This window comes from Apodemus sylvaticus, chromosome 18 (assembly GCF_947179515.1).
Source record: "Apodemus sylvaticus chromosome 18, mApoSyl1.1, whole genome shotgun sequence".
Lineage (NCBI taxonomy): Eukaryota > Metazoa > Chordata > Mammalia > Rodentia > Muridae > Apodemus > Apodemus sylvaticus.
Window position 1 is genome coordinate 61420076 of NC_067489.1, and position 9651 is coordinate 61429726.

Consider the following 9651-nt stretch of genomic DNA (forward strand, 5'->3'; position numbering starts at 1 on the left):
CTCATGATATAATTCACAAGCTATAAGATGTTTAACAAGAAGGAAGGGCAAAGTGAGGACGCTTCAATCCCACTTAGAATGGGGAACCCAATAATCACAGGGGAGGATGGAAGGAGGTACCTGTGGAGGGAAAGGGAAAAGGGAGGAAGGATAAGGTATGGGGTGGACAAGAGAGATGCCCATAGAGTCAGGAGAATGAATGGAAATATGTAGCTGCCAGGGAATGGGGGATGGAGGACACCTCTAGATAGCCCCAGAGACCTGGGTTATAAGAGGCTCCTAGGACTCAATGGGAGCAACTTTAGCTGAAAACTACAACAGTGGAGAGATGGGACCTTAAGAGGCCTTCTTCAGTAGATGACAGGACCTCCAGTGAAGGGATAGTATCAACAACACACCTTTAAAATTTTTTGACCCAGAATTGTTCCTGTCTAAAAGAAAATGCAGGGACAAAAATGGAACATAGACTGAGGAAAAGTTTGTACAGTGACCACTCCAACATGACATCCATCCCATGGGCAGGCACCAACTCTGACATTATTACGGAGGCTATGTTGTCCAGACAGCAGCCTAGCATGGCTTTTTTTTTTTTTGAGAGCTTCTGAGAGACTCTACCACCATCTGACTGAGACAGATGCAGATACGTGCAGTCTACCACTGGATGACGGTTGGGGATCCCTACAGAAGATTTAGGGGAAGCAGCAAAGGAGCTGAAGGAGTTTGAAACCTTGTAGGAAGAAAAACATTGTCAACTAACCTGGACCCCTGGGAGCTCCAAGAGACTAAGCCATCAACCAAAGAGCATATGCAGGCTAGTCTGAGGATCCTGACACATATGTAGCAATGGACAGAATTGTCTGGCCTCAATGGGAGAAGATGTGCCTAATCCTGTAGACTTAATGCCCCATGGAAAGGGGATGCTGGTTGCAGGGGGGAAAAGCACCTCCACCTTTTTAGAGGCTAAGAGGATGGTAGATGAGGTGAAGAACTCTGGGAGGACGAACCAGGAAGGGGTCATTTGGAATGTAGATAAACAAAATAATTAATTTTTATAAAAGCAAAATCTAAGCCCACAATAGAAGAAATAATTCACGGATTGAGTCTTCAAAACTGTCTCATACCTAACTTTATATTATGTCCCATGGATGGAAAAAATATTGGTGTCCTTAACTATTGATGTTCTATGTAAAATTAGAGACTTAAACCTATTTACTAAGAAAAACTTAAGAAAAATAAAATATCTCCTTAAAATTACAAAAAAAGAAAATATCTCTGAATATCATCACACTGTACACAAGTTTTCATTAGAATGTTTTTGTGTGCCATGCAGTGGTGGTGTATGCCTTTAATCCCAGCACTTGGGAGGCAGAGGCAGGGTGATTTCTGAGTTTGAGGCCAGTGAGTTCCAGGATATCCCGGGCTACACAGAGAAACCCTATCTTGAAAAGCCAAAAAAAGGGAATGTTCCTGTGTTTACATCATAAGATTTGTATATATCCAGAGACTTCACTACCTGGGAATCCATCCTATATACAGAAACCAAACCCAGATACTATTGTGGATGCCAAGAAGTACTTGCTGAGATGAGCCTGATACAGCTGTCTTCTGAGAGGCTCTGCCACAACCTGACAAATAGAGAGGGAGATGCTCACAGCCAACCATTGGACTGAGCACAGGGACCCCAATGGAGGAGTTAGAGAAATAACTAAAGGAGCTGAAGGGACTTGTACCCCATAGGAAGAACAACAATATCACCAACCAGACAGACCTCCCCAGAACTCCCAAGGACTAAACCACTAACCAAAGACTACACATGGAGGGACCATGGCTCCAGCTGAATATGTAGCAGGGGATGTCCTTATCTGACATTAATGGGAGAAGAAGTCCTTGGTCCTGTGAAGGCTCAATGTCCCTGGGATGCCAGGGCAGTAAGGTGGGAGTAGGTGGAAGTGGGTGTGTGGGTGGGAGACCACCCTCATAGAAGCAGGTGGAGAGGGAATGGGATGGATATTTGTAGAGAGGAAACAAGGAACTCCCAGGGACTGAACCATCAACCAAGGGGTACACATGGTTCCAGCCAAAAATGTGGCAGAGGAATGTCTTGTTGGGCGTCGGTGGGAGGAGTGGTCTTTGGTCAGGTAAAGGCTCAATAGAGGCCCCAACAAAGGGAAACGGACAGAAGGGGGAGTGTGTTGGGTAGAGGGGCATATACATGGAAGCAGGGGTTGGGAAATTTTTGGGAGGGGGGTTATGGGAGGGGGGGAATTGGAAAAGGTTTTACTATTGGCCATGTAAAAGAAGAAGATACTCAATTAAAAAAATAAAAATAAAACATCCAATAAAATATTCTTATATATAATAGAAACATGAAATAGAAACACTTCTAACCAAACTGGTCCTTTAAAGAGAGTCATCAACTTTCTATTTAGATATCAATAAGTCACAAATATTTGATTTAATGGGGTGGTGCTTCCCATTCTTTACATGCAGTGAAAAGCAATAGTTTCCAATGATATAAGGAAAGCAAAATCCGTAAGGTAAGAGACTCATATTTTGATTGAAGTCTTCTTAGTATCTAATCATCACAAATCGAACTATTTGAAAACAATATATATCTCATATTATATATTATTAATAAATACTTAGCATGCAGTATTTGCTAATAATTGATGACACAAAATCGTCTCATTTCAATGATTATGTGTCATATGTTCTTAGAGATAAAGTTTTATGTCATGTAAGACTATCCACATGAAAGGAATTGAATAGCATTTCTACTTTGTGTCAGTTATAAATATTCACATCATTGCTCACCAACTGGGTATGTCCTAAAAAAGATCCTGGTTTAAAATAAATAGTGTACTTTCGGTAAAATTGTAAATGTACTATTATTGGAAAAATAGCATTTTTCGTATTTTCAGCAAGCATAGGATGTAGAGAGAATGATATACTTTAAATGTCTACTAATCATTGATGTCACTGAGAAGACCACTTACTGTTACTTTCTGGTACATGATAAAGAGCCAATGTTGACCAGTTTTAAAAACACAACGTCAGAAAAGTCTTTCTACAGGCAAAATTAGAGGAAGCTGATGAATATAAAATCCACAGGTTATTGATTGTGGTCTATAGGAAATTATTTGAGCCCTGATATTTCCAAGCCTGATATTTGTCTATGACATGGGACTCATAACCTGCCTCAACCATGCCTATACATGAGAACTTATGCATAATTTGCTCTGTGAAACAACTGCACATAAAATCACATTTCTCTGTTTTTGCAGCCTTACTTGATATTGACATAAGATAAAACTTACTGGACACTTTGAGCTATGGACTACTATTGCTAATTCTATAAAAGGTGAACATAAAAGAAAAATATAAATTTGTCAATTCACATTCTTCTGCATGCTGACCACCAATTGAACGAGCACCATTTGTTGAAAAGGCTATCTTTTTTCCACTGGATGTTTTCAGCTCCTTTGTTGAAGATCAAGTGACCATAGGTGTGTGGGTTCATTTCTGGGTCTTCAATCCTATTCCATTGGTCCACTTGCCTGTCGTTATACCAATACCATGCAGTTTTTAACACTATTGCTCTGTAGTAATGTTTGAGGTCTGGGATGCTGATTCCCCCAGAAGTTCTTTTACTGTTGAGAATAGTTTTAGCTATCCTGGGTTTTTTATTATTTCAGATGAATTGGAGAATTGCTCTTTCTAACTCTATGAAGAACTGAGATGGGATTTTGATGGGGATTGCGTTGAATCTGTAGATTGCTTTTGGCAAAATGGCCATTTTAACTATATTAATCCTGCCAATTGACTAGCATGGAAGATTTTTCCATTTTCTTTGATTTCCTTCTTCAGAGACCTGAAGTCCTTTGTCCTTTTGGGTCTTAGTTACCTCATTCAGGATGATATTTTCTACTTCCATCCATTTGCCTGCAAAACTCAGGATGTCATCTTTCTTTATACCTGAGTATGTCTGTATGTAGAAAAATGAAAATAGGCCCATATTTGTCATCTAGCACAAAATTCAAGACTAAGTGGATTGAGGACTTCAACATAAAACCAGATACACTGAATCTGAAAATAGGCCCATATATGTCACCTAGCACAAAATTCAAGACTAAGTGGATTGAGGACTTCAACATAAAACCAGATACACTGAATCTAATAGAAGAGAAAGGGGGAAAGAGTCTTGAACTCATTGGCACGGAATGGGGGGGATTTCCTAAACAGAACTCCAATGGCTCATGCTCTAAAATCAAGAATTGATAATGGGGCATCATGAAACTGAAAAGGTTCTGTAAGGCAAAGGATATAGTCAATAAGACAAATAAGTAACCTACAGATTGGGAAAAATCTTCACTATAGAAGGTTAATATCCAAAGCATGTAAAGCATTCAAGAATCTAACCACCAAAAACCAAATAACCCAATCAAAAATGGGGCATAGAACTAAACCGAGAATTCATAACAGGAAACTTGAATGGCTCAGAAGCACCTAAGAAATGTTGAGTCCTTAGATATCAGAGAAATGCAAATCCATACAACCCTGAGATTCCATCTTACACCAACCAGAATACCTAAACTCAAAACCTCAGATCACAGTAGATGCTGGCCAGGATGTGGAGAAAGAGGAACACTTCTCCATTGCTGGTGGGTTTACAAACTGGTACAACCACTCTAGAAATCACTCTGGAGGTTCCTCAGAAAATTTGAAATTGATCTGCCTGAAGGCCAAGCAATACCACGCTTGGGAATATACCCAAAAGATGTGCCACCATGCCACAGGGGCATGTGTTCCACTGTGTTCATAGTAGCCAACCTTATTTGTGATAGTAAGAGTTGTAAACAACCCAGATGTTCCACTACAAAAGAATGGATACATAAAATGTGATTCATTTACACAATAGAATACTACGCAGCTATTAAGAACAAGGAATGAAATTATTAAAATAAGAATGAGAACATTCAAGGCTTGTAGAACATTCATATAGTCATTTCTCAATACAAGCATAATAATGAAACCAAGTGTCTATTTAAATGTGGAATTCAAGAATAAATGAACTATAATTTTCATATTTACAAAGAAGGAAAAGAAGAAACTAAGAAAAAAAAATACAGACTACACAATACTAAGACATACCCTCAACTCCAGCCAGGGAAGCAGGTATCTAAAAGCAGATCTCTACCACTCCCTCCATCTTTCCAAATCCATTCCTCCAATCTCATCCCGAACTCTATAACCATCTGCCTGCTCTGGCCTATGCTTCCTCTTCTATGCTTCAACTTCTAGTGGATCACACAAATCTTCCCTCCAAAGTTCCCCTGCATCCAAAACTGGCAGGAGGGCAAAGAGGAGGAGGAGGAGGGAGAAGAGAAAAGAAGCAGAAGCAGCAGGAGGAAGAGGAGGAGGAGGAGGAGGGGAGGAGGAGAAGGAGGAGGATAAGGAGAGGAGGAGAAGGAGGAGAAGGAGGAGGATAAGGAGAGGAGGAGAAGGAGGAGGAGGAGAAGTAGGAGGAGGGGGAGGGGAGGTGGAGAGGAGAAGAAGAAGAAGGAGAAGGAGAAGAAGAAGAAGAAGAAGAAGAAGAAGAAGAAGAAGAAGAAGAAGAAGAAGAAGAAGAAGAAGAAGAAGAAGAAGAAGAAGAAATAAAAGCATGTGATAATTCTATCATATTGAAATTGGATAAGACAAACAAACAGAAGGAAAATACCCAGGAGGATGCACAAGATACAGAGATCTAGTTGTTCTACACCCAGTAGTCCCTTGAAAATTCTAAATTGAGGGCTGTAACATATACACAGAGGACCTGGTGCAAATTCATTCAGATCCTGTGCATTCTGCTTCAGTATCTGTGAGTCACATAAGCATTGCTGGGTTGATTATCAGGACCTAGTTCTGCTGAAGAATTCTATTCCCTTTGGCTCCTACACTCTTTCATCTTCCTCTTCCTAAGTTCAGAAGCAAATATTAAAAGCTTGAAAAAAACTTGTCAACTATTTGTGGCAAACATTTGGTAACCAAATAAATATGTCACAAAGAAATAACAAAATATTGATGAATATAAAAACAAATGTGAGTATTCTAGGATTGTGAAAGCAAATACAAAACCGTGAGTATGTATGAATGTATGTGAAGTAACAGAGTGACAAAAATAAAGAAGAGGATGTCATCAGTTTGAGAGGCCATTGGGGAGAATATAGGAGGAGTTAGAGGAATAAGAGGGAGTGGGAAAATGATATAAGTATATGTATATAATTCTCAAAGTAAAAATAGTAATATGCATTTAAAAAATGAAAGAAAGTTTTAGAAAGTAAAAACCAAAATATTGGAAAGAGGAAGAGCTAATAAAAGAGTTTATATATAATCTCTTGAGCATAGGTTACTTTCCTTATATGACACAGCCTTAGGGAAAGGAAGAAAAATGAATTTTTGCCTATATTTGAAACAGAATCAAGTAAAACTATTACATAAACTTTCAAGAACATAAATTAGAATTCATCAGAATACACTCAGTTTATCTGATCTAAGTGTACAGTTTGAGGATTTTGAAACTTCAGTCCCATGACTGCTACATTCTACTGCAGAAATAGATGAAATTTGGGATAGAAATAAATACCAAAGTAATCATTAAAATTTGCATAAATCCAGGTATATACACTACTAAGATGCATGGAATATAAATTTTTGAGGAAAATTCAATTTCAGGAAACCAAGACAAGGAGACAAGAGATTTCATGGAAAAAACTAAGAAATTCTGAAATATTAATTCTCTAAAGCATAAGAGCTATATGATTTCACTGAGAAAATCTAAAGATATCATAGCAGTAAGAGCACATAAATAAATTATTACAATTAGATGGCTTAATGACTTATTACTAATCTTAATAAAAATACAAAAAAGTCCCTCAACTGGAATTGGTTGCTTCAAAAATGCATAAAGATTTTAGAATTTTATTTTAAATAGGCAAATGCTTATTTTTGAAATATTTTCAAAATTCCTCAAATGACTAAATTTTTGGGATAAATAGTTAATTTCCATGGTTTTCTATGAAAATTACTGCAACATAAGATGTCAAATGGACACTAATCATGAAATAACTACAGTCATTGCAAGACCTAATTTTAGCATAGGGTTTATTTACAGAACAAAGCAGTCTACATATTATATAGATAATAATAATAAGTACCCCCTAAATATAAATTAATGATAATATATTCACTTTGTTGGATGTGGAATTTCAGCAATTAAAATCACTGAATGCGGCTGAGAAAAATACTTAGATCTTAGAGTTGTCTTCCAATGTATCAGCCTCCCTGACCAATACAATATCTTTGTCATTTAAAAATATGACTACCAATGTACATATTTTTAATTAAATATGGATTAAATGAATTGGTAATTTACTTACTGCTCAGTGTTTAATCACATGTTGTGTGTTATTTATTCAAATCTTAATCTTTTTCATTAAAGTCTTCAATTTCCCTAATCATTTCATAAGCTTCCTAATCCATGTATTAGACGTATTTCTGTTATGATTTCTGATGATTTGATAAAAAGAAAATCACAACTCTTTATAGATAAATATCAAATTTGATTGATTGAGGAAATAATTGCATGCCATTTAATACTGCTATAATACCATCAATATAAAATTTGAACTAGTTTTAGAAGACATCACTAAGATACCTTTTAGCTAAGCAACCATAATAAGAATGTTTTTCTGTTCTGTTGATCTAAAGGATTTACCTCAAACAAAGTCATAGTCCCCAGGGGATCTGGAGATGGATGGGAAAGAAAGCCTTGAAATTTATTTTGATCTGGAATCCACATCCTTAACCCACACAGAATCAGAGCGGTCTGCAGCACTTTAAAATAGAATATTTGCTTCTGTCCTGTTCTGTACTTTAAACTGTACATAAAACTTCAAAGCCATTTCAAATCTTTCGCAAAGCACTGTTCCTCACGGAGAGTCCTTTACTTGTAACAAAGCATGACAACATAGAAAAGCACTGCCTCTGTAGTCATAGTTCTCAATTCAGTTGTGTGGATTGATGTGAAATAGCTGTCCAGGAGACAGTAATGTACATTTGCTCTCAAACTAGAACATCTCACCTCAGCACACTCAGCAACAGGAAAGAATTTCCCCAGAAAAAAGTCTATAAATTTCTACATAGGTTATACATCCAAGATCAAAGTCTGCTTTGGCAAGTGGCTGGGAAATATTTTTTTACTCATATGAGAGTATAAGTTCTAGGAGAAATCTTACCATATGCAGTGAAGCACCCCTATAAATGTGTAGAAATCTATCCATTTGCCACAAACATTGTAATTTAAAAATGAAAGAGCTCTCTGTAGAGTCTGATTCAAAACAATAAAAAATATAAAATAGGCAAAAATTACCATCCAAAAGTAAAAATAAACTTAGATATCTGTTTATTGCTGGTTTACTTCTCAGTATTCCTGAGAGAGAAACACATTAATATGTAGTAAAGAGTCGAGCTCAACATTTTCAGAAAAACAGACACAGAAATGGACAATACCCTGGTGAAAACATGCATTTGTATAAGTATATATTATATATTATATATGCATACCTACCCATATGAATATATTCTTATACTCTATCTGACATTAATATACATATTCTATTTATTTAATCTAGTCATATTACTGGTTTTTGCTGAAATCTCAATGTACCTTCATACAATAGAGTTCCTTTTTCTCTGGAGTTTTGACATTTTCACGTGATAACTAAGAAGGCAAATGAAACATTGAGATCTTCTAAACTTATGATATTTTCTCTTAAAGAAACTGAGAATCCACAATTCTGCATGAAAACCTCAAATAATAATCAACAAATGGCAGTAGACCAGGGAAGTAAGAGAGAAAAAAAGAGAAACAAAAAATACTAGAATTTTTATCCAGTTTTTTCAATATGTTATAAGATAGAGTGTGCATAATCTAAAAGTTTAACACTAAATAAAGCTATAGTTCATTTTTACCAGAAAATCTTTGCAAGAAATGTGGTGTGTGTGTGTGTGTGTGTGTGTGTGTGTGTGTGTGTGTGTGTGATTTGGGGGCTAAGCACCTAGAACTGGATAACTAGTTGAATATGGTTTCTTGAGATATCAGCAATAGTTACCTCTGTCTAAGAATTATGGCTCCATGCCAGTATGTCCATCAGAATTGTTGTTTACAACAGACTGAGAAACATTGTCTAAAACCACAATTCATAAAAATGCTAAAGACAATCAATCGAGATCTGGTGGTCTTCAATCCCACATGATACAACTACCACATAACTCTGTACCTAAGTCTAAGAGATCATTGCAGAAGAAAAGACAGAAAGATTGTTAGAGGAACAGAAGTTTGTTGTCAGATTGCGTCTCTTACAAAGCAGAGGAATTTAATTCAACAAAATGGCTACCCTGGCAAGGGATCATTTCCAAAAGTACATTCTTCTGGAATGGAGACATGCCCTGTATTACAGTGTGATCTGACTGAAATAGAGACAGCCCCTTATTGAACATTTTTATTCCCTAACAAAGAAGGCAGGGCTAGGTTGTAGAAAGAAGCATCCATGTTTGAACAAAGTCTAATTGAGGGGCAAGAGAACGTGAAGAATCAGAGAAAGATTAAAA